At 46.1% G+C, this 27,101-nt stretch overlaps 1 protein-coding gene across 1 annotated transcript in view; it reads right to left on the bottom strand.

Moving 5' to 3' along the window:
- LOC138531343 (carcinoembryonic antigen-related cell adhesion molecule 6-like) overlaps positions 1–11,517 on the bottom strand; it is a 692,624-nt gene extending 681,107 nt beyond the window's left edge. The window contains exon 1 of the mRNA XM_069640984.1: positions 11,252–11,517. The gene's annotated coding sequence lies outside the window, so the exon portion shown is untranslated. The remainder of the gene's footprint in view (positions 1–11,251) is intronic.
- Positions 11,518–27,101: the final 15,584 nt, after the last annotated feature.

Below are 27,101 nucleotides of genomic sequence, written 5' to 3'. Positions count from 1 at the left end.
TTATCCTTAACTTCCTCTATGGATTCTGTGGCGATTACACCCAGAATTCTTTGTTCGGGAATGATTGGTACAGGTTTAGGGTTGATCAAGTGTTCTTCCACACCCATCCGATAAAGGGCATCAGCTTTACCGTTCTTTGTACCAGGTCGATAGGTAATTATGAAGTCAAATTCGGCAAAGAATAATGCCCAACGGAGTTGTCTAGAGGATTGGGCTTTTGCGGTTTTCAAATATTGCAGGTTTCGGTGATCCGTAATCACAGTAACGGTGTGTCGGGCCCCCAGCAGGTAATGCCGCCACGCCTTAAAGGCAGACTTGATAGCCAGAAGTTCCTTGTCAGTAATCGTGTAATTGATTTCAGGAGGCGAGAATTTGCGGGACCAAAATGCCACGGGATGCAACTGATTGGTTACCGGGTCCTTTTGTGATAGAACTGCCCCCATGGCAAGGCTTGAAGCATCAGTTTCCATGATGTAGGGGAGTTCGGGGCGAGGGTGTTTTAAGATTGGTGCAGAGATAAATTTAGTCTTCAAATCCTGGAAAGCTTGTTCCGCCTCGGTAGACCATTCAAAACGTTTGTTTTTCTTTAACAAGGCAGTGATGGGCTGGACTATTCGAGAGAATTCGGGGATAAACCTGCGGTAAAAGTTAGCGAAGCCTAACATGCTTTGCACACCTTTTACGGAGGATGGTGATGGCCATTTGAGAACTGCATCGACCTTCTTTGAATCCATACGTACTCCGCCAGGTGATAATATGAATCCCAAGAATTCAACTTCAGTCACGTTGAAAACACATTTTTCCAACTTAGCGAAAAGTTTGTGTTGACGCAATCTTTCGAGGACCATTTTCACGTGTTTCCGATGTTCAGATTCGATGAAGAATAAACGAGGATGTCGTCAATGTAAACAACAACACACACATCTATGAGCTCTCTGAGGACATCGTTCATAAAATATTGAAAGGCGGCCGGGGCATTGCAAAGTCCGAAGGGCATGACCTGATATTCAAATAGCCCATACTTGGTGCGGAAGGCAGTCTTCCATTCATCGCCCTCTTTTACTCGTACCAAGTGGTAAGCTCCTCTAAGATCCAGCTTTGTATATATGCATGCTTTTCTGACTTGGTCCAGGAGTTCAGGGATCAAAGGTAACGGATATCTATTCTTAACGGTGATCTGGTTCAGGGAGCGATAATCGATACAAGTTCTAAGGTCTCCTTCCTTTTTTGGAACGAAGAACAAAGCTGAAGAAGCAGGGGACTTGGACGGACGAATAAACCCATTCGCCAGGTATTGATCCAGGTATTGTCGAAGGTGAAGGTTCTCAGGCTCGGTGAGGGCATAAATTCTACTACAAGGAGGAGTAGATCCAGGTATCAGGTCTATCTGGCAGTCATAAGACCTATGAGGAGGTAGAGTGTTAGCCTGATCCTTCCGGAAAACATCTTGGTATTCAAGGTATTCGGGAGGTAACTGGGGAGTCTCTGAAGAAATTGCTGCCAGTGCAACACCAGGTGGAGGGTGACAAGTAGAGACACATTCTGGAAACTGGACCGTTCTTGCTCGCCAATCGATCAGAGGATTGTGTTTCTCTAACCAAGGTATTCCTAGAATAATCTGAAACTGAGGGGCCTTGATCACGTCGAACACGATCTTCTCATGGTGTCCATCTTGACTTACTAGCGTCACCTCTTGAGTGGTATGCGTTACTGGCCCGGAGGCTATCTCCGTACCATCCACTGTAGTAATGACGTCCTTTACAGCCTTGAGACAAAGAGTTAGATTCATCCTCAAAACCATTTCATGATCCACATAATTGCCGATGGCACCGCTGTCGACGTAAGCTTCAATTGCATGTAATCGATCCGGATTATCAGGGCTAATGAGGACCATAGGTATCACGAAATGCGAGGTCACGGAACTGGTTTTCACGCTCGGCAAGAGGACCTCTATTCTTGTCGGGCGAGGTCGTTTCCCTGCTCAGAGTTTGTAACTTGGGTAACTGCAGCTCCTACTGCCTTCTTGGCAGGTTTCACCGGACAGTCTCGAAGAAAGTGCCCTGAGTTTCCGCAATATAGGCATAATTGCAACTGTTTTCTCCGTTCCCGCTCCTTTTGTGTTAGAGGACCTTTCAGACCCCCAATTTGCATGGGTTCCCCGGAGTCTACTCCTTTGGAAGGAGTTGGCGGTTTGGAAAATACTCGAGCATCAAACTTGGAACGGTCGGCCTTCCTGTTCTGCAGTCTATGATCTATTTGAACGACCAAGTCTATATAATCCGAACAGTCTTGTGGGGGATTCACTACTTGGGCTAAAACGTCTTTGAGCTCTCCACGTAGACCTCTGTAAAACAGCGTAATCCTTTTGTCCTCAGGCCATTGAGTTTCCACTATTAGTCTATTGAAGGATGCAATATAAGCCAAAAGGTCTTGATTACCCTGTCGCAACGAAAGAAGCTCATTGTCCAAGGCCTGCCCCTGTGAATGTCTTGCGAACAGTTTTTCCATACTAATCTGAAAGGCTTGAAAATCATGGAGAACCGGATCATCTTGATTAACTAGAGGGATCGACCAGTCTGCCGCATTGCCACTAAGGTACGAAAGTACAAAAGCTACTTTAGCTTGATCAGTTGGAAAGGCTGCTGGCCGGCATAAGAAGTGCAACCGGCACTGATTGATAAATACTGCAAACCTCTTTGGGTCACCAGAAAATCGTTCGGGCGGAGCCAGAGGTCCATTCCCAGGTAGGTTGATCTGCACTGGATTCAGAGAGGATGTTGAAGGAAGATTTGCCCCTGATGCGGGTAACGGGGTTTGTCCGGCTTGTGACTGTAGCAATTGTCTAGCAAGACCGTCTGTTCTCTCCTTGGAAATAATTAGTTCCCTTCTTAGAGCATTCGTTTCCTGACGAGCTGCATGCACTTCTGCCCTTAGTTCCCCAAGTAACCGGGCTAGGTGGTCAGTATCCGAGGATTCCATAGTGCCTGGGCGAGAGTTTTGCGGTAGGCTTTGCGTTCTGTAACGCTCACCTGATTCTCGCAGAGGCGCCGGTCTTGACTGGGCGACTACCGTATCTTCAAAGGTGATGTGTAGCACCCGGTTGGCTCTTTGGGCTGGACCTCTGTGCACGGTATGCCTGACTTCAAGAGTAAGATGTCTGCAGACAGAAAATATGGGATTAATGAACTGGGGTTATTGGGGTGTCCCTATCTCTTCCCTTTTTGCTCTCCTGTAGACCCCCAAAGGTTAACGCTCTCACCTTAGGTAAGTGAATGCCGAGCTCTCCATCTGCCTCGGGGCAGGGTGCTGTAACCAGTTTCTTCACTGGATCGGTAGCGCAGGCCTCTTGACTTCAGAGGACTGCTGTCCGTCGTTTACTGCACGAACGGTATGTTTCGAGTAATTCTATTGTCTTTAAAGTCTTTAGCAATGAGGTCTCTTGTTTTGCAGGTTCCGGCGATGGCGGATGACGGGCTGAAGTGAGTTGAAGATGGAGTCCGTATGATGAATAGAAGCGCCTGGAAGCACGTAAGTAAGCGCTTGTTGCCTGCTTCACGATGCACTCTAACTGTCTTTTATTTTGCAGGTACGAGTTCGGAGCGGCTGCAGGGTGCCGGAATACCCACTGGGGTTGATGTGGAAAGGAGTAATGGCACGTCAGTATTAAAGTTCCCCAATGTCTTTAAACGCACCTTGTTTTGTCTTTCAGATGCAGGATGCAGCGCCGAAGGCCTCCGGAGCGTGCGAAGAGTCGGTAAGCTTTTGTCTTTCAGATGCCGGAATGCAGTGTGAAGACCTCCGGAGAGCACGAAGAGTAGGTAAGCCTTTGTCTTTCAGATGCCGGAATGCTAACCTGTTCTTTCTTGTCTTTATAGGTGTTGCTGAAGACTGGATTCAGGATGGTAAGCCTTTTTCCTTAGGCCCAGGATCCGATGCAGAAGACACGATGAGCGTTCTGCTGCAGAGGATGCAGAATAACGCAAAGCAAGATTCATCCACCGGGTGTGGTTTAAATAGCCTCCTGTAGTGCTTTGGTGTCTCCTTCCACTGCCACGCCTAGGTAAGAAAAGAGTTCCTGCTTTCCAGAAGAGTTCCAGTGTTCTGAATCTAGGGAGTGGCTCCTGCCCCACCCAACAGGAAAAGTAGTTCCAAACAGAAGAGGATCAGAGGCTCAGCTGGCAGGCAAGTAAGCAGCATGGTCTGCTGCAGGTAAGTCCACCCAAGCATTATGAGCCCGGCGCTTCCAGCTCTGGTACTGGGCACATTTATGAGCCTGGTGCCACTGGCGCCAGGACTGGGTCCAAAAGGTCCCAATTGGGACTGGTTGGCCCTCGGAACCTGGGTTATGGATCTGCTTCCAAGGGAGTTGGGAAAACCCTGACCTTTTGGAAGCAGAGATCATGACAGATAAGTTTGCCAAGGTGGCACCCAGATCAGAGCCGGGCCATGCATCATCCAATCAGGAAGAACATGCTTGGCCCCCAGGCGCCCCAGCCCCCTACCTTGCAGCAATGATAGAATCTATGGCCAAGAATTTTGCTTCTTTTCACGAAAAAAGTTGGACGATATTAATGCCAACGTCGCATCACTTAAGTCTCAAATAGATCACGCTGGAACCAGAATCACCGAAGCAGAATCTAGGATTGGTTGCGAACGAAGATGGTTTACACACCCTTCAGGACACAGTTGCCCCCCTTGCCTGCGACATGAAACTTGTCAAGGCTAAGTGCAACGATTTGGAATCCAGATCACGCAGGAACAATATGCGTATTATAGGTGTTCCAGAAAAAGCTCTTAAGGGTCGTATGGAACTAGCGGTCGAGAATCTGCTTAAAGAGCTGTTGGGCAACCCTGTTCTGTGCCCCTTCTTCACTGTTGAGCATGAGCACCGGGCCTTATCTCCGCCACCCAAACCCGGAGACTTCCCCAGGCATGTTATTGCTAAAATACTTAGCTACAGAGACAGAGATCTCATCCTCCTCCTGTCACGTGAAAAGGTGGAACTGCGCCTTGGCTCCCATATAATCAGGATCTTCCCCGACTTCTCTGTGGGGGTACAGCAGGAGAGGCGTCAGTCTCTCGGTGTGAAGAAGATGCTGCAGGAACGGAACATCTCCTACGCAATATTGCTCCCGGCACGACTGAAGTTCACTTTTAGGGAGAAAATCTACTTTTTCATGTTCCCTGATGAAGTGGTGAAGTTTATAGAGGCACAGATACCGCTTAACAATCCGGCTGAAGATCTTATGGACAATGACTGAACCAAACTCTAACTGCTCTTGGTCTCCCTAAAGTTTTGGTAATCAGCATCCTTTAGCTCTTGAGTTGATAGCAGTGTTTGATCTACTGGCTCCTCACCACATGTGCATATAGCATTCTGAATTATGGCACAACTTGACACCTGGGTTATAATGGTAAATCTGCTGGTAAATACTATATCAGTCATAATGTGACACTATTCTATACTCCTGCCTACGGCTGCACTCTATTTTTCCTATGTTATTTGGAATCGACAGACTATAAATGCCGCTGCTTCAGTTCTGTTTCCTACTACCACATGTGTCGGTGAGATGAAACTGTGTCTTAATGATTTACACTGCCGGTTTTAGTACCACTTCAGGTACTTCATTACTCCTGTTTAGTTGATTGCACGCAACAGCGTACCCCAATGCAGTTGCAATGGCTACTTTGGAGGACTTGTTAGGTGTAGGCCCCTGTTGGGCCTGCAGTGTGATTGGTTTGTGTTGGGACCGGCACACTGACACCTGTTTTGGGGGGTTTGTTGGTACTTGTTGGAGGTGGGAGGGAAGGGACACCGCCAGCAGTAATGGGGTGGCGAGGGAGGGGGAGGCGTTGTTTGAGGAAGTTTCATTGGAAATGGCAGAGGCAGACCAGTATTTCACGTTGTGGTAGGGCGTCTCAATTGGAATAGTTATGCCTGCAGATATGCGCTGGGACATGCTAGCTGAGATGGAGCCTAGGAAAATGAAATGTCCATAAACATAATGTCCTGGAATATCCGGCGATTGAGTAATTACACCAAGGCCCACAAAATCATGGCTTACGCCCAGAGACATGGTATTGAAATACTTATGCTGCAAGAAACGCATTCTCTGGGTCATTTAGCGATGACCATTGCACCATCTTGGGGGCCTAACAGATTCTATACGACTTACTCCACGCAGGCCATTGGGGTGCTTACATTGATTCATAAATCTATTAAATTCACACTCCATAAGACCTATATAGACCCCGAAGGCAGGTATATTGTTTTGTACTGTACAATGGTGAACAGGGAATACCTTCTTGTGAACACCTACGGCCCCAATGTAGATACCTCGGATTTCGTTGATGTTATCGCCTCTATACTGTTGGGCTATGTGGGGATACAGATCATCTGGGAGGTGATATGAACCTGATACTTGACACTAACCTGGATAGGACGGGAACTTCATCCAGAGCCCCAACACGTGCAGCACGCAGACTACTCACACACAGCGCAACACTTGACATCCTAGACGCTTGGAGGGTTCTCCACCCTCAACTGCGTGAATACACTTATTATTCATCCGTTCACGATAGCTCCTCCAGAATTGATCTCTTCCTGGTGTCTGGGGATTTGATGGGAAGGGTTGGTAAGGCGCAGATACTGACCTGTACGCTGTCTGACCATGCCCCGATCACTCTGTCGGTGGAATTTGGCATGCCTGTGCCTACTTTCAGCACATGGCATTTCAAGTCCGCTGCCCTCCTCGACACAGTATTTAAGGCTGACATACTAGTGGATATTGAGACCTTCATTGAATGCAATTCCCTACAGTCTACTACCGGTGGGGTCCGCTGGGATGCTTTCAAAGTATATATCAGAGGGATGTACATCTCGAGGGAGGCGGGAGTACTAAAAATGATAAGAAACAACGTTAGCTGTTCTGAATCCAAGCTGTAGGAACTGGAACAGGATTGCTCGACGGCAGCCGACCCTGCCAAACTCGCACAAATTAGCGAAGAACTCTAGATATTCGAGACACATGGCATGAGAGAGGTTCGATACTTTAGTCGCCCACCAACTGCACGGAAATATGGAGAGGGAGAAAGACCTGGGAAAACACTGGTGAAACTAATGAGCGGGGAATGGGGCCAGACCCAGATTGCTTCTGTTGAGGACACACAGGGCATTCCGCAATGGTTGGAGCAACAAATATTGGGTATCTTTCCAGAGTTTTACACAAACCTTTACACTTTACCCTCGGAACATAGTGAACAACACATGAGAGATCTCCTTGATCGGATTCCTACAACATGTATCACCTCTTCGACTAGGGACCAATTGGAGTCCCCGATCCCACTGGAAGAGATAGTCAAGGCCATCTCTGATCTCCCGAAGGGCAGGGCACCGGGTCCTGACAGACTCACTTCCGAATTCTTCCAGGAACACGTCGCTATTCTTGCTCCTAAACTATTGGAGGTCTGGGACGAATCACTCCGTGTGTCTGTCCTCCCTCCCTCCCTGCGTGAAGCTGCTATAACGGTGTTGCTTAAACACGACAAACCCAGCGACGAATGCGGCTCGTACAGGCCCCTCTCCCTCATGAACATAGACACCAAGATCTTTGCTAAGACGATAGCGAACTGCTTCTATCTGATCATGTCATACCTGGTCCACGAGGACCTGGGGTGCTTTGTACCTGGTAGATCCACTTCCCACAATATCCGGCAGCTTTTCAATGTAATGGCTAGAATTGACCAGGACTCGAATGCCTTTGTGGTCACACTCAATGCTCAAAAAGCATTCGATATGGTCTTGTGGAAATATATGTGGCTGGTTTTAGAGATGATGGGGATAAGCCCCAATATGATTAAATACATTAAATTGCTGTACACCACTCCAATGGCGAGGGTCTGGGTCAATTCCCTAACATCTACATTATTTACACTCTTCAGAGGTACCCGGCAGGGGTGCCCGTTCTCCCTGATCCTCTTCACATTGGTGATAGAACCAATGGCGGACCATATTAGAGCGCACCATTCCCATAGGGGAGTACGATTGAAAGACACCCCTGAGATAATATCCTTATATGCCGATGATGTGTTATTATACATCAGAGACCCCACTACCCACCTTCACCCCGTGTTACATGATATCACATGCGTGGGCAACCTCTCGGGTTTAACAATTAACTATTCTAAGTCTGAGATTCTACCACTCACTAATGCCACCCAACAACCTGTCTCAGAGTATCTACTTCGCTGGTCCCCCGGCGGAATCAGATATTTAGGTGTCCAAACGTCCCTGTCCAAGTCCACCCTGCTAGCAGATAACGACTTAGCCGTAGCACAGCTTGCCGAGTCGAAAATGGCACAGTAGCGCTCTCTCCCGTGGTCACTCGCTGGGAAACTCTCCCTCATCAAGATGGTTCTGGTCCCCAAGTTGTTTTACATCTTTAGCAACGTACCCATCTGGCCCGGGAAACAATACTTTGTGCAACTACACAAATTATGTGCACAGTTCTTATGGCATTCAGGTGCAGTTCATAAGAAATGGTTAGACATGACGCTCCCATATGAGAGGGGGGTTCACAGCTCCTGACCTAACATTGTACTGAATAGCCGCACAGGCCCAATATGCCACTCATTGGTACCCGAGTCCTCAGACTCGCCCGCATGTCAAGCTGGAAACTCTGGCTGCGGCTGAAGTTAACATTATGACCCTTATATTTCACCAGGATTATGTGCTGGATTCCCCCCTACATCCTGTAGCAACCACCCTACTTGCCTGGGGCTGATTACTGTATGTGACTGCGGGATGCTACCCCTATTATAAACGGCCCGCCATATGGGGGTTCCCCGGGCTGGAACCTACACACGACACAGCCTTGGCCCGACGCTGGGGTGCTCTAGATTATCAGGCATTGACAGATCTCTTTCCCGAGGGGAGGTTTATTGATCCGCAGACATGGAGGCAGGGCCATTCCTGGTCTGCACTTGAGATGTTACAGTATTATAGGCTCAGCGCGGCCTTCCGCGCCAGATGGCCCACTTTTCCTGATGAGCCTCCTGACACCCCAGAGGTTGCATACATTGCTAATTCAAGTGGTACCCGTGGCGTCGTCCCCTATTTATATAAAATGCTACTAGTGGGCAAACCAGCCCAGCCTTCCAAAGCACGCACTGAATGGGCGGATGAATTGGGAGTCAAGGTCTCTGACCACTTATGGAAAAAGATGAGCTTGCACACTAATAGAGTATCCCTCAGTTTTCCTTACCGTGTCATGCAGTTTAAATGATTGAACAGGCTGTATTACACTCCTCTCAAAATCTTTAAATTTGCTCGTACTAGATTTCTGGGATGGGATCTTGAGAGCTCTCACTGACATCACCGGCACAGAGATTGAACCCGATCTGTTGGGAGTTTTGTTTGGGGTGTGGAATACTGATGATACTAGACGTATGGCTAAATTTCTTAACATAGGTTGCATGGTAGCCAAGAAATATGTACTTCAATGTTGGAAGAGCCCCTCCCCCCGTCCTTTCAGAAGTGGCTGAACGCACTTACCTGGTCCCAGAATTGCAAAGAAGAGTACCTCACTATTCTCCCTGCTCACTCTCGTCCCAGGAACAGATGGTCTGCTTTCAACAGTTACCTTATCAGTCAGGCAGAGAGCACATCCGAAAAGCGACTCACCCCCGGTCCTAAAGTAATGATCTCTGATGCTATGGTGTCCCATAATTAACTGTTCTTCCTACTCCTGTTGTATTCTCCTTTCTGAGGGCGCACCGCGTCCTTCATTTGTATTGATTGTATTTCATGCTCTGACATGTGTGTTTGCTGCAAACCTCTGCCAATTAAAAAAATTATAACATTTTTTTAAAAAGATAGACAAGTCCCCCCACTTCCAGGGAAACCTAGCATATTCCCCATTGGAAGAATATAAGGACAGAGATGCAATTGTTCTCCTCCATTCATCCCTAAACAGTTTGAATTTTACTTTGTCCGGGCTGCCCGAACGTTCCATATCGGAAGACCCAATTAACAGAAAACACTGAGCCATGTTCCATAATCTGCTGTCTTGCCCCTCCTTTCTGACTGCCCACTGACACCTCAAAGCTACTTTAACTGTGTATGTTACTCCTTCATTACCTGGGAAAATGAAGATGGAATTGAACAATGAACTAGCAATTGACAAAGCCAGCATTTTACGTTTTCAGTCTACACCACGACCCCCGAATTTTCAGCATAGTTGCACCGCTTGCGGTAGACATGGCAAACAATGCAGTGATGGCCCTCTCCTCTCAAAAGTCCCACCTCCCCCAAGTGTTGCAGAAGGTTGGTAATTATGCACATTTTGAATATATGATGCATACCTTTGTCAAATAATGACTATAAGGAGATGGGTTTATTACAGATAATAATCTGGTGAGGTCTTTCTTGGTCGTGTTAAGCTATTTAATGTAGTAGATCTTAAGGTTTCCCATGCCATTTGTAAAATAATTAACAATTCCTCGCTTTTAGGCTCATAACAAAGACACAGATACATTACAAAAAGTGTGTTTGCATGCATGCTTGCTTAAATGTTGTTTGCATAAACATTTGGGAAGCCTGGGAGCAAAACTTTGCACAGCTGGGCACGGTGAGAGCATATATTGGTGCCCGCTGCATTACTTGATTTGGCCACTAGCAGCAAGAAAGGTGGGTCGCACAGCCGGATATTGTTGAGACAGTCATTTGTTTAGCACTTGCACCATGGAGATGTGTTTTATAGGAGTAATGCTGGCATGCATTGTCGAGATCAGCCTCACTACTTTATTTGGACACAATAAATGAAAGGGGGTAGACCTCATGATCTGGTTTGGGCAAATCTGCTTGAACATTGAGCAATGCTAGCATATATGGTTCAGCGAGTTCCCCTGCGGGGCAGCCAGCATCAACCCCAGTCACACGATGCTCCTGTGCACTGTTAGTAACGTGCATCTATTGGAGTGTTTCTGTGTTTTTCTGCAGAGCAGACTGTGCATTCCACATTATTACCCATGTTTCCTGAGATTGTACAAATGCACCACATGCAACCACTGTGGTGTGCAGTGGTGGAGCAGGGGTGACTAGTTAGTTCTGGCGAGGCTGCCTTCTTTGAATACACATTGAAATCGTGTCACGCTGGATACTCTCCTGCCTGTCCCCTGTTTTGCCTGGGAGTGGCTGTGCCATTTACTGTGTCCTATGACGCTTCTACCTGAGAGTGGCTCTGTCACTTACCAGGGTTTCTCCAAGCTGAGAGTGGCTTGGTCACTTGTCCAGTCCCCTGGCTCTCCTCAGGGCGAGGGCAGCTGCGTCTCTGGAGAAGCTGAGAGGCGGGTGCTCAAGGGATTGAACAGTCTTAGAGTAGCTGCAGTACCGAGGATGAACCCCCCCCGCGATGAAGTGAATGCGAATATTCTGAGCAGTGCAAGGTTCGAAGTCTATGTGAACGTTGTGGGAATAACAGCGCTGCAAACGTTTTTAATAAAACACTTCCTGGTACTCTGAACTCAATCGAAGTGCCCGTCACAAGGGGGAAGTAAATGAGCAGAAATAGTAATGGCAAAGCTGTCTGAAAGAGGGCAGGGATGGTTCCTCCTTCGGGGACTGACTTTGTTTCCTATGTTGGAATGTTATGCTCAGCCCTGTCTCCTGCCGGTCTTCTCCTACTTTCCTCTACGACTCTCCAGCTTCATCTTTGCGTGGCAGGAGGTGGCAGAGTGCCAGCATGGAGTGTGATGTGCACATGGTTGCTTTAATAAGATTTGTCTAAAATGTTAGGTTATCTAGGGCTAGAAATGGAAACTATTAACTGGAGATTGGGGCGTGGCCTAACAACGGGTCTTGATGGGCCGTTAGGCCACGCCCCCTTGACGAGCCCCAGCTCAATGGGCTACTGGCACCCCTGCCAGGCAGCCTTTTGTAGAGATTAGCACCCTCTCCCCTATGTAGGAGAGGGTGCTGATCTCTGCATTTATTTTGTATATGCTTGCCTGGCAGGGGACAGCGCCTCGCCTATTCAGCCTTAATTGTGGTGCTGCCCCTCGCCAGCTGGGGAGGGGCAGCGTCACCATTAAGGCTGAAAGGGTGAGGCCACTGGAAGCAGAGGCCTTTTTCCTAAAGACTGAAACTCCCGTGAATCCGTGGGAGCTTCAGTATTTAGAAAGCAAGGCCTCTGCTTCCAGCAGCCTCACGTTTCTCTATAATGGTGGCGCCGGCCCACGTGCATCCCTTGATTAAAGGGATGCCTCGCAGGTGCGGTGCCACCATTATAGCTGAAAGGCATTTTTTTCTGAAGCCTGGAGCTCTCGCACACGAGCGAGAGCTTCAGGCTGTAGAAAAAAATGCCCTTTCGTGTAGTGGCCGGGGCTGCCCGGGGAGATTAGTGGGCCCCGGCAGGGCCCTGCCTCAAAACGAAATTTCGGAGCCTGCCGGGGCCCAGCCCCGGCAGGCCCCGGCCCACTTAAAGCCCTGGCAACAGGGACATAATTTGCGGGTCGCCAGAGGTCTCTGTTGGTACCCCTTTGGTCTACCGTGCTACTCCTTGTTTCTGGAGTCGCTGGCTTTCTTGTTCTTAAAAAAAAAACAAAAAAAACAGGGGGTTGCACAAGTGTAACACTTTGAGCAGTGACACTAAATAAGAAAGAATAGGAATAACAAATAATGTATCCTTCTGGAATTCTATACAATATTTGCTAAACTCATTAAAGGTTTATTTCAGGCACACTTCAGGGGCGCCGAAAAATATTCTTCCCCATTCCCATTTGAGCCCCATAGGGCTCAATGGGAATGGGCAAACAGTACCGCAAACTCGTAATGAGGCCCATTGTATGTATATTTGTTCTATGTAAAGCGCTTAACCGCAAGTGCTTTATAACACCGATGTCATTTGGCTTTGGACGTCTGCTTGCAGTCACAGTAATTTTGTAATATGGGCCTATACACAGTGATACAAACAGTACATATGGGGATCCATTCTTTTTTTTTTATTTTAATAATTTTTATTATTCAAGATACATAGTGATATAGTAACCATATTTTCGTTGTGTACTTAGATACAATGCTATATGATGCTTCTTCCTGTTTTTTCAAGGGGTGAAAGGCTATGTTTCATGGCTTCCCATGATGTACTTTTCGGGATTGGGTCAAATTACATCACTTCCTGTGATGTCATCAGAGGTCAAGGGTCATGCAATGTTACTTCCGCTACCCCTGGCGTTTTGGTGAAACGACATCCCTGCTTTGAATGCGTGATAAAAGCATTCAATGTGGGCACAGCAAGGGTCAGTGTTTGAAGTAGACTGTGCCTGATCCATCCAAGCACTATGCACTAGTGAGGTTGGCGCTACATTACTTCTACTACTACGACCAACACTACTTACCCATCACAAAGTGCACGCTACCAACAGACCAGCCCTAACCTCGTATTAAGCCTTGTAGATTCAGGGCCGGGTCATTATTGTTATTGCCAGAGGCGTCCCTATAAATCAGTATTAGGGGGGGGGCGCAAACCAGGGGGCAAAAATACAAGTGGGAGTGGTAGCACATCAAAGAAGGGTCAACAGGCCAAACTGGTTTACTGTTTTTGACTAAGTGTCTGTGTAGCTTTGTGCAAGGATGCATGTGCTTCATGTCTAACGCATCTGTGTGTGTATGTGTTCAGCCGTGTTGCCTCTTCTTGATTACAACTCATTCATTCAATTGCCCCATCGACTGCAGGTTCATTGCATTTGGTGATGTCAGCTGGTTATAGTCCATACGGCTGCTTCAGTGAGTGGTGCCTGTTACCTTGGCAGTATAATAGTGGGGGGGTAGACGCCAGGAGCAACATTCACCATTCATGTCTATCATTCCGGAACTGGGGGGGGTGTACACTCCACCTCTCTACAGTGCTCCATCTGGTCAACACATGAACCACACACACCGATGGGTGTCTTGTGGTTCCACACCTTTGCCACCCCCCTCAGGTCGCTTGAGTTCCTTATGTGTTGATAAACGCTCCAGGTCACGTAGCAGCACTCCCTGTCTCGTCTGTACCATTCACCTGTGCTCACCGAATAACAGCAACATCTTCTTTCTGCTGAATAACTTATGCTCCTCTCGCATTTCTTGAAGTGCCTCCTCTCATGCCATGTACCTTCGAAATGCGTCTGCAGCCTCCCTTCTCTCAACTCTTTACTGAAGCATTATACTGGTAGTGGTGTTATTCTTGAGGGCCATCATGGGTAGAGGACCCTTCCTATTTCCTACACATGTGAGCAACTTGGAACGCCTTTCCTACTCCTTGAGGCACTCATCATTTTCTCTCTGCAACACCTCCTCTGGAACTGTCTGGAGCACTTGTGCTTTGCATCCCCGCAGCCCTTCAACCCATTCTTCTCCTGCAAACACCTGTCCATGTACTAGTAGTTGGTGTCTCTTGCAGCATTTAGGCATTTCCCCTACCTCTCTTCTTCCTATCTTAAGCCAAGCAATTCGCTTTGTGTTACTGTTCTCACTTCTCCTTTGTTTGGGCCTTCCAGTATATATTGTACCACGTCATCTGCACTCCAGCAATCCTCTATCATTGTTTGTGTTTTCATGTAACGGTCCTCATGTGGGAATATCTTCTGTGGCATTCATTGTAGTGTAGCCTGCTTCCTCTGGAACTGCCACGAAAGTCTTGGAGGCACTTATGGCAGGGAAATGAGAGTGCATAATGGCAGCCTTCCCCTGAACCCTCCCTCCCACAGGGGTCAGGTGCTGGTACTATATATTGTTAGTGGTGGTGGCCAAATTGGTTACATAAGCTCTTATGTGTTTAAAATTGGTAATGACGCTCTGTTGGAGCTGTTTTATTTCTGTTGTGGTTCTAACAAGGGGTCTGTTGTTACCTCAGTAACTATGGGAACATATACCACATAATATATACTTGTTCAGGTGCGTAATACATGCATAATACATGGTTGATTTTCATAATACTAGGAGGTTAAAGGAATGGTTCGGTCAAACATTTTTATTGCCCCTACGGGTCGGCCATGTGTTTTTAAGCCTAAGTCGCTCGATTTTAGAAAAATTTCCTATGGACCTTACCTGAGTTTTCGTCCATTAAACACACGCGAAAACAGGCATCAGGGAGCTGCGATTTTGTGATAATCCTATCAGTTGCCGCATCGCCCTGGCTGACCTGCTTTTGCAGCACTAAATCATATCCCCCGCCCCTGAGCCTGACATTATCAAAACATTCATATTCCCCGCCTCTCTCCATGATGTTTCTGTGCTGCGTAGACAAACGCGCCCAGTCGTCTTCTACGCGACTTCACACAGAACCCAGAAACCAACACAGATCAACTCACAACACAGCGCACCACAATTCGGAATATGAAACCGTACTTTAAAATCAAACAGCAACACAGTACATTTGGTGAAGTACATTTATTTGACATTAAATGTTTATAGAATATTCAGCAATTGCCATTTGAACTCAGAATGCCATTTATTTTCTTTTATCTCTATCCGCAAAAACAGTTCCGTTTTATCGTGAGTCACGCGCTGTTCCTTTATGGTACACAGGGTGTTGGTTTTCGTTGAAAGAAGCACTTTGGTCGCACGGTGAACCGCAAGGCTGTTCCATCAAGTAGGCACTAGGCCAGCATAAAGGTTGATATGTTGCTTCTAGCCGCTAGTACCGCGTAAGGGCATATGGGCCCTTGGCGATCGTCACATAAGATTGTCAAAGTGGTGCAGTTGTTGACAAGAAGCTGCAGCTGGCGGTTGAAGAAGCCGTCTGCCGGGGTCTGAAACTGGTGACAGTTGCAGTAGGGAAGGATAGACCTGTTTTGAAAACATACAAATTATAATTAGTCTCGCCAGACGATCTTTATTAATATTATTCATTTTATTTATTACGGCCGAGCTGAAACTATTTGCTTTCAAGGATAGTGCAATGGAGTATGTTCGGCTCTAAAATCAATGCAAAAAGTAATGAAATAAATCAAGGTTAGCACACAATGAGAAATGACTGTTTGTCTACATGCGTGTGGAATCTGGACCTGCATGCCCATGTGCCCGCTACAAAGACGATTCCAGAACCGTTTTCCTAGCTCTTCATTCATTCATTTATTCATGCATCCATTCATTAATTCTTCATTCCGGTATAAAAGCGGCTAAAGAGTTACTTACATTATATTTGCAATTTCCATTGTGTCTCTGCGTAATGCAGTCCGTAAATCCCACTGTGCTCTTGACAACAATTTTTCGTATACTGAACTAACATGAAACTCGGTCTAGTTTCAGAATTTTCTGCCTTATCGTCTCTTACGTTATTGCACCCCCCCCTTAAAATGAAGTTCTTTCGGCATGGTCCCTTTCTCTCAAAGTCAAAAAACAATAGAACCTTATACTGCCAGTGCGAGTTGTGGGCCTCTTCAGGCCGCGAGCTGAAAATCAAAGCCGCTGACCTTCACGAAAAATGAGCATACATTCTTTCTTTGCAACATACCGTAATAAAGCCATCTGTGAGAACTTGAAGTTTCGAATCCATCTATGTACTGCACCTCAATGTGCAAATGCGAACTGGCTTCTCTCCCATCTGCAACGGCTCGCTTGGCGCGTTCTAAAGCCCCCAATTTTGTACTTGTTGTCTGCAAGCTTTGCAGCCCCAAAGAACCATAACTATTGAGACTTTTAATTTTTTGGGGAAGGTCAGGGAAAGTATAAAGTACCCGAGGAGTTGAGTTGAAAGTGAGATTTATTGTTTGTTTGTTTTATTATTTGCAATACGCAAGCCTCCCCTCGGTTAACAGTGCGCAGCATTTACATGAGATTGCGAAAATTAGTTACATCAACAAAAATATATACATACACATATAGACAAGGTCAGCAATATGAGGTGAATAGAGAGAGAATTCAAAGATGACACCCAGGTTGTTCGCCACCCAGGATGGTGAAGGTAGGGGTTAGGGTTAGCATACTTTGAATGTACACTGTACAATAACATTTATTTACAAAAAGACAATCGTATTAGTCAATTAAACCAGGATTTGTACAACCAGCTCTCCTTTGGGTGGACATGGCACAGTGGCAATGTAGGGTGGCAATGGATCAGTGCTCTGCAGAAACGTTCAAAATTCCATATCTGTGCTTCTCTAATACAGCAACAACAAGGCTTTTGACAAAGTCGAACTCCATTTCCTCATAGACTGGTTTGATCACCCATTGCTTACTTCTTTTTGAAAAGGCCTTAGTGTAGCGAGGCATCCTTACATTACCCATAGCCCTAGATTGTTCACGGCCGAGATTCTTGTTATGGGCCAAGACGGCAAGTAGAGTCCTATGTCTCATGCACTGTATGCTGAAATGCAAGGGCTTTGGCCTGTACGTTAGACATATATTGTGGAACACCTCCAAACCTCCTGTGTGACAGAATTCTGTCAGTCCCCTCTAATCTCTTGATAGAGTTTTATCGAAAACAATCTTCTCAATGGCTTTGTGTGTCGGTGAAGATGGAATCAACCACTTCTTCTTCCGTGCCTCCACTGGGGACAAAGGGCCATGTTCATATTGGTGGAAATGTAGGTTTTCTGACCAGCGGTGCACGTTGGTACAGTGGTGCATCAGTGACCGCCATTTTTCAACTAGTATTTCCACTGACCCTTCACAAGTTTTGGAGCTCCACCAAAGATGGTTGCTGATAGACTGGGACAACTCTGAAATACTTTCCAAACCTTTTTTTTCCCCTGCAGCCGAGATTTTCTTATTGATTGATTTAGCAAGATGCCATACGTCAAATTGATGTTTAATATGTGGGAACTGCTCTCTCATTGTCTTGGCAATTGAAATGTGTCTGTCCGTGGCTATGAGGTCGATGTGCATTCCCCTCGATTGTAGATATTCCACTGATTTTATAAATCCTCGTTTCTCCATGGCCACTGAGGATGTACATTGTGTTACCTGCACGACCACCAAACTCACAATTTCTTACTATCCATGTCCTGAAAGTGGTAGGTGCAGTACTTGCCAGAAAATCCAGGGCTGTCGCACTGTCCATCGCCGGCTAGCATGAATCATTTGCCTTCGAATGTACTTGCTAGAGACAATTGTTCAATTTTCCAAGCATCACTATTGGCCGAAACCAGATAATCATGTTGGTATTTGTAGTACTGTGTTTTTTAAATGAAATGAAGTCCCACAAACTGAAAGAAAGACTCTAACTTTCTAAAACTGGACCCACTAAAAAGTGAGGCAGCTGCACACAGTAGATTGCCTGCTGGCAGTTTCCCCAGCATCGGATGTGCAGACCATGAGAACGTATGATTTAATCTACAGGCGGCATTTATTTTGACCTTACTGCCTTGTTTTTGACGAGTCACATGAATCAATGGCTTCCCACATACTTTCACTCTAACTGAATGCCCACATTTCAGCATACTTATAATATTCATCAAACAACTGTCGAATACTATGTATTTGCCCTCTTTCATTAGACTGTCATCCGGCGTCAAAGTTGTTTCGGCCTGTGACGTTGAGGACATATCACCACATTTGAAAGAAATATCGCTGCTATCAATTTCTGATGCATCGGTGAATGCTGCTGCTGGTTCATTCTCTGTCATTTCAACATCTGCTACTTCAACATTGATGGGAGAACACAACAATGTCGACAGCTTTTTTGGTGGCAATTTTTTGGCAGGTGTAGATTGTGTGAATTGATGTGCGACTACTTCAGAGCTATCTTCAATACATCCAGTATCATGTTGTTGCAGTGGTGCGGTGGTACTGTAGCAATGGTCCAATACAACGTTGCTGGATTCTCCGGACACATTCATTTCATGTTCTGGTCATTGGACATGAGCATCCCGAGTCTCAACACGCCGCGTCTGAATTAATAGTTCCTCCATAGTGTAAATGGTCTGGCAAGCAACATCTGTCATTCGCTTCACTGTCTGTGTATGTATAGTTCATAGACCCACGGGTAACTAGAGGACAGATTGGAAAAGGGATGTTCAGTTTAAACACAAGATAAAGTATAGTACAATTGACTGGAAAAAAACATAAAATAGTCCCCAGCATAAAACATTTTCTAAAGTTATGAACTGTTTGTAACTAACCTTATTTTTGTTTCCTTTCTTTGCAACTTTTTTGACTCGACCTTCAACATCTGCACGCTGTTGCCCCAATTCGTATCCGCATGTCTCCCCTTCCTCTTGCGCTGCAATGACTATATTTTCTGTATCCGCATAGACAGCACGGAATGAGGCTCCATCGACTCCCTGGAACATAGTATTTTCATTACTGTATATCAAAATATTGTTAGCATAAAACACACGTGAGGACGAACACACAGGTACATCTCAATAGCCAAACACGATTTAAACATTGTGTGGAACAATCAAACGACAAGTATTCAAGCTCTGATGACCTAGTTCGATGGAGCTGTCAGTATCCATACCTCTGGCTCTGCATGGACTGCCACGAATGATTGTATTGAAGAGGAGGCATCAGCAACTCCCTGAAACACAGTACTTGCGTTAGTATGGTTTTCAATATTGTAAACATAACACACACTTGGGGTCGACGGCACAGGTACATATAAAGAGATAACCACAAATGTTGCATTGTCTAAAAGAATCAAGGAATATTTAAATATGATCAGATTTAATCGACTTATTTCTCCGATTTCTGTACATCTGCATCATCTAAATGGGATCGTGTGATTGTAATGGAAGCTCTATCGTCTCCCTGAAACACAGTACTTGCGTTAATAGGGAAGAAAGTATAGCAAATGGAATCACGTTATATGATCACTCTCGATGGAGCTGTCAGTATCCATACCTCGTGCTGCTGAAGAATATCTATGGATGTTGTAAATGTGGTGCACACTTCCGAAAGCTGTTGCGCCGTTTCGTATCCGCATGGTCCCGCTTCCCCTGGAATTACTTGAATGTCAGGCTCTGCATCAAGTGCGTGGGTTGACGCTTCAACAACTGCCTGAAACATAGTATTTGCACTAGTAAGGATTACAATATTGAAAACACAACACACACTTGGGGTCGACCGCACAGGTACATATCAATGGCTAACCACAAATGAAACATGGTGTAGAACAATCAAACGACAAGTTTTCCAGTCCTGATGATCACGGTCGATGGAGCTGTCAGTATCCATACCTCGTGCTGCTGAAGAACATCTAGGGCTGTTGTCAATGTGGTGGACGCTTCAGCATCTCCCTGAAAGACAGTACTTGCATTAGTATGGATAACAGTAATTATAACTGAAAAGAAACACCAGGGGACGACAACTAAGGTATATATCAATTGGAAAGCACTAACCAAACAATTGGTAAAATAATCACACGATACATAAAAACTATTACTTAACATGCATAAAACAAGCCTATAGCGGAATAGCCAAGTATGATTACCTGATACGCGCTAGAAGTGGTTGATAACTGTGGGCACGTCACGGATGTAGAATGTTCTTGCTTCAGATTCAGTGGATAGTCAAGCAGTTGTAAAGGTAAATTATTGTTTGATGATGAAATGCAAATATTAAAAAATTGCCATGTAAACCGACAGAATACTTGAGAATAATGCTATTGAAAATGCGCAATATAGTACAGTTCCCTGTGCCCAAAAATAGATATCCTTTGGGGGTTATAAAATCGAAAAATAATTTATTGATAAATGTCATTATTCAAAAAGCTATACACTCATATCAATATCGAAAGTATTACAAGGGAGTATTACAAGGCACACAACACCTAAAATATCAATTAATCCATTTGGCTACCTACACACTACCGCAAGTCCTAAAGCTAAATCTGGACACTTGACTCACCAGTGGTGGAATGTGGACGAATAGAGTTGGAATAGCGTTTGCGAGCAATTTTCGTGTCGTTCGCCGTTTATTCTTCTTTGTTACCCAAGATGTGGTGTACATGTTCGAGGAAAAGTGCCGGCTGCAGATGCTGTATCGATCACCTCTCTTGTCCTCTAAGACTTGTTGGACTCTGCTTTCCAGCTCATCCAGTGGATATCCGCAATGTCTGACCCATTCTCTCATTCGATCAACAGTTTTCGGGAATACATGCATTGTAGTGCCTTCAGATTTAGCATGGGTCTTCGAAAGGCAACCACTAATCGAACAGGCAGGCGTTGTTGAAAATTCTGAAAAGTAAATATCAAGATTATTATAAAACCTTGATGAATAAAAATGTCATTAAAAAGTAAATGAACCATACCATGCTCAATGCAAGGTTTGTTTTGGTCGCCGGAACTATACCAATTCATCATGTGCGGCTTAGTATTTGCATAAGTTACAGACATTTTTTAAATTATGTGACTAAACTCTGAACATGTGACTCGTTCCTTGGGTGTTTTGTCTTACACACAAAGGAAACATGCTTACATTATAGACTGGACACCCGAAGGATGCAATTCAGTGACAATTGACACAGATGAAAATAAATAGATCTATTGATAGCATAACAATTGAAAACTCAAGTCAATAGCAATGAGACCAATGACCATAGCTCTATTGGATATTGTAATCGTAAATAGATAGAAATGTAAAAATGACCGAAATATGACTAGGATACATGGCCTTACCTTGACCAACAAACAGTTGGATTCAGCAGGCTGAGCAGTATGTTGCAGGAGAACAGGTAGATGGCGACAGGTAGCACACTGACGAGTTTGCTGGAAGCGGTCACAGATAGCAAGACGACGAGCAGATTAGCATATATCTCAGTCCTTCTCAGGTAGAAGGTTCAGGAGTGGACTTGCAAAGCACAAAGATGTTATCATGAGACATATCAAGTGGTTTATAAAGTATTAGAAACAGGGGTGTGTTTGTGAATGAATGACGTGTGTATGTCGTGGTATTATGTGGTTTCCAGGGGGGCGGCCTGCCTCAGGGGAAGCCTGCCTGGAGACACAGGGTCTGAGGAGGCCATGTGAGCGATGGCCCCCTGCGTGGGATACCTTTTGAAGTGTACATGCTGTTTGGCACCTTGGCCGTTTGCGCCCGTGACAGCCCCCCATGCCAGCGCTCATCTCTGGGTGCGAACCGCCTTTGATAGAGGGGTGTGGGATGGATGGGCCTGGGGCATGCAGATGATGCACAGGAAGACTGCTGAATGGAGACACACTTATGTGGATTGCAGGGGGGCGGCCTGCCTCAGGGGAGGCCTGCCTGGAGACACGGGGTTTGAGGAGGCCATGTGAGCGATGGCCCCTGGGCATGGGATACCTTTTGAAGTGTACATGCTGTTTGGCACCTTGGCCGTTTGCGCCCGTGACAGCCCCCCCATGCCAGCGCTCATCCCCGGGTGCGAACCGCCTTTGATAGAGGGTGGTGGGATGGATGGGCCTGGGGCGTACAGATAAGGCACAGGAAGACTGCTGAATGGAGACACACTTATGTGGTTTCCAGGGGGGTGGCCTGCCTCAGGGGAGGCCTGCCTGGAGACACGGGGTCTGAGGAGGCCATGTGAGCGATGGCCCCCTGCGTGGGATACCTTTTGAAGTGTACATGCTGTTTGGCACCTTGGCCGTTTGCGCCCGTGACAGCCCCCCATGCCAGCGCTCATCTCCGGGTGCGAACCGCCTTTGATAGAGGGGGGTGGGATGGATGGGCCTGGGGCATGCAGATAATGCACAGGAAGACTGCTGAATGGAGACACACTTATGTGGATTGCAGGGGGGCGGCCTGCCTCAGGGGAGGCCTGCCTGGAGACACGGGGTTTGAGGAGGCCATGTGAGCGATGGCCCCTGGGCATGGGATACCTTTTGAAGTGTACATGCTGTTTGGCACCTTGGCCGTTTGCGCCCGTGACAGCCCCCCCATGCCAGCGCTCATCCCCGGGTGCGAACCGCCTTTGATAGAGGGTGGTGGGATGGATGGGCCTGGGGCGTGCAGATAAGGCACAGGAAGACTGCTGAATGGAGACACACTTATGTGGATTGCAGGGGGGTGGCCTGCCTCAGGGGAGGCCTGCCTGGAGACACGGGGTCTGAGGAGGCCATGTGAGCGATGGCCCCTGGGCGTGGGATACCTTTTGAAGTGTACATGCTGTTTGGCACCTTGGCCGTTTGCACCCGTGACAGCCCCCCATGCCAGCGCTCATCCCCGGGTGCGAACCGCCTTTGATAGAGGGGGGTGGGATGGATGGGCCGGTGGGCATGCAGTCAAGTGTGTGGGAGCGAGGGGCCATCAGGCCCCTCTCATCCTTTACTTCTCAGTAGAAACTCGGACCAAGTGCCTCCAGTAGTGGGTTCGCCCCTTGCCCTTATGTGATGTTAACTTTGGTTGACATTTGTGTAGATTGGACCACTGAGCAGGACACAGGGCATCCATTTTTGTACCCCCTTTCCACTCCATCTTGGTGACCAGGCCTCACTGCACAGAGCACATGGCCCCACCCTCGTTCCCACTCTGACTGGAAAACTCCAGTGGTATTTGTAATAGCTAATAAATGTAACACATCACTCTTCCTCTGAGATCACTGTCCTGCATGTGAACCAGCCTGAACTAAGCACATAGCTCATTCATCTCCACAAACGTGTCCTTGCCCACGCACCCTTGCCAGTGGAAACGTACTGCCATTCTGACCCTGTGTCCCTGCAAGGTATTCTCTTCATGTGCCAGACCACTAACCTCGCCATGATGCCCACCTAGCAGATCCCCAACTAACATTAGACCCCTACTGCAGTATATCGTTGCCTATCAATAACAAATGCCACATACCGGAGATTCTTGTGAGCACAGACCCACACTTCAAACAGTGTATTATAGTGGTCAAGACCCTTAACCTAAGGCCTGTATAATCCAATGTTGATTGATAGTATAGATATATGTGTGACTTTTATAGAGACAAACCCGACTGAAAGACTTTGAACAAGTGTTATTTAGTGCATGCATTATTGAGAATATATTATGTTGGCTTAGATAGTGACCACCCTGCTTCACAGCGACCTGACATTCACCCATTCGGAGCAGAGATGTCTGACGTCCATCCTTGAATGGAGACACACTTGATTCATTTAAAAAATCAAAACAACCTTTGTTAAAATATATGTGGTGTTTTATTTTGTATCTTATTTTGATGACACAAAAATACAAGACTTTACACATTGTACAGGTCAGGTTGCAGCACAGTGAGAGAAAATCCCCTGTACTGACTGCTGTCACTTGTGAACGTTTCTCTTATGGCACGAACGGCACAGGCGGGTATTACTCTTCGAACGTGGTGTCCAAGCCTCCCGTGAAGCCACCATATAAAGGAACGATAGGCCACCAGCCTGTACCACCTGTGAAAAGGAATGAAACAAACTGTTTTTAAATGACCAAGATAAGTTTAATAAACGTTTGTTGTCAATGACAATTCTTGTAACTAATGGCATTCTGCTCGGACAAATGCTATCTAGACACTGCACACTATTGAATGACTTTCATGCATTACAATGATATGTATATGTAATTTTGGATATAGTAGAAGACCATGAAATAGGAGTGGCATGACAAGCAGAGTATACTTACTCGTTACTCGGATTACCAGGATGAACAGTTGCGCGAAGTTCGTGCATAAGCACCATCATTATCCTCAACACGGACCGTGTGAGGGAGGCTGCCCTGAAGTCTGACAGCTCGGTGATGCATTGCTGTCGTGGCTCGCCTTCCGAAATGTAGGCCACGCATCCCGAGTTTTCACAGCAGTTCTCATCCTCCGTTGGCATTAGCTTGCACTGATTGCATGTGCACCAGGTGGAAACACCGTCCATGCGACTAGGTCCAGGCTCTTCAGCTGTTGAATCATCCTCCCAACTGCCGTCCGAAGATCCATCGTTTTTGCGTGTTTCCCTTTCCAGTAGTTCCTCCTCGGTATACTCGGGCTCGTACATGTAGGGCATTATTGTAGCCATTGTGTGTTAAACAAACTAAAATAATTTATAGCGGTGGTACTGGTATCTGTTCACACGGGCTACAAGCAACGAAGGTAGCTGAGCAGAGCACAGAAACGAGTCACAGAATACTCAAAGTAACACACAGAGAGGAATGGAATCGAAAATCTGCTGCTGTGTGTTGTGTAACGGTCTGTTTATACTTATTGAGGAAAGAGGCGTCCTGCCATTTCCATGGCGACACGTCATTAGCTGAAGCGCAGCGAATGTTGACATGAGACGTGCTTTGGTGTTGTGAAATGGGCGGTACGCGTCTGCTGATGACAGGCTCAGGGGCGGGGGATATGATTTAGTGCCGCAAAATCAGGGCAGCCAGGGCGATGCGGCAACTGATAAGATTATCACAAAATGGCAGCTCCCTGATGCCTGTTTTCGCGTGCATTTAATGGACGAAAACTCGGCTAAGGTCCATAGGACATTTTTCTAAAATCGAGCGACTTAGGCTTAAAAACACATGGCCGAACCATAGGGGCAATAAAAAATGTTGACCAAACCATTCCTTTAAAGAGGTATAAACAACAGAATGCAAAAACAAACATAGCTACAATTGTTTCAGCAGGGTAATCCATTGTTTTCAAGTATGCATGCTCATTAGCTTGTCTGTAAGTTAAACCTTGATACCTTGCAAAACCTACACCACCGTGTACCATCAACATAATTTCCTATTCATTTATTTCCTCGTTAATGCACAATGGGTGACTCCTGCCACCATGAGCTTTGCAGTGGTCTCTTATGTGACACTGAAATACCTTTTATGGGGACCTAACATCCATTGGTAGTTCTTTTTTCATGTCACTGTCTTTCTCTTTGTCTTTTGGAAAAGTTGTCACCTCAAAAGCATCTTCTCCTCAAACACAAAAGCCATTCTCTTGTCCCTGTCCCCTTTTTCAGCCGTCTGAACACATGTATTTTTTGTAAGACACTCCCAATGTAGCCTTGCAAAGATCTCTGAGTTTAAACACCCGCAGGCCGCTTCAAGTCCAGGAATCTTTCATCAGTCCAAAGCTCCTACAATGAGACCAGTGACCTTCTTATTTGGACCCTACTTCGGGGAGCTGTATGCTGGGTAGTAGAATGTTATGAAACAAAAGGGGTTGCTCCTACCTCATAGTAAATTTGTGGCAATACATTGCTACTCATATGTCTACTGTAATTTACAACCAAGTTGCACATATTGCTTCAAAAGTAAGCTAGGTGTCCCTTGACGTAGCGGCGATTGTGTGGACTCAATCCATACATACAACATAGAGCAGTAGTTTAACTCATAGGTCCGCTTTATTAGTTTAGCAGATCGTTTTGTCTGTTTGGTAGACGGGCATCTTTAGTACTTTTCAGTTCATACTTTTTGACAAGAAGGGTATACAATGTAGTCTTGGCACAGATGAGGTATTGAACAAGACAAGCATTGCTCCAATCACAGGTGTGTTATTGTGAAATCAGACAAATATTATATCATATTTGACAGTCACATATATATTAAAACAGAGCGTTGGTTCTGAAAAAGGAACTAAAAACTCCAATGTTTCATTAGTGCGTTAGAACAAATTTGTGCTTAAGACCTATGTGATATAAAAGTAGATTGATGTCTGCTAACTCAGTCAGACATATTGTCTGATTCCTAGCTAGGGGGGCCAGACTATGGGTCTGCTGAATGCTGAATCAGAGGATCAAAGCGTAGGTCTACGCCTGCGGGCAAAACCCCCTAAAGAAGTGGTGGACATGCAAGCTTGCTGTTCGCTGTGTCCACTGGTATTTCGGCTCCTAGTTGTTAAGCCTTCTTCTAGGCCTCTGTGATAGTCTCTCTAGATGTAAAGAAAGAGAAGAGAGAGGGAAGAAAACAAGAGGAAGATAAGAATCTTGCAGTGTTGTTGAGATAATTTCAAAGAAGACATAAAAACTGCTGCGAGTAAAGAAACTCTGCAAGCCAAGGGAGGGTCATGTAGTTGTAACAAACCATAATTAATTTGATTTGTTGGAGTCAGGACAGAGCAGGTACTAACCTGTTGGGGTTTGTGTGGGGCAGGCTGGGGTGGGGCAGTCTTGCACGTAATATGGACGGTATTGTCCCTGATTGATGTAATCATTGGTTCTTTTGTAATGGACAATCATCAAATTCGCGTGTGCCGGGTGGGCACCTGGAGCCGGTC

The sequence above is a fragment of the Ambystoma mexicanum genome, chromosome 1q (assembly GCF_040938575.1).
Source record: "Ambystoma mexicanum isolate Mex_15411 chromosome 1q, UKY_AmexF1_1, whole genome shotgun sequence".
Taxonomy (NCBI): Eukaryota; Metazoa; Chordata; class Amphibia; order Caudata; family Ambystomatidae; genus Ambystoma; species Ambystoma mexicanum.
Note: the sequence above shows the minus strand (reverse complement) of the source record. Positions and strands in the feature narration are given on the sequence as shown.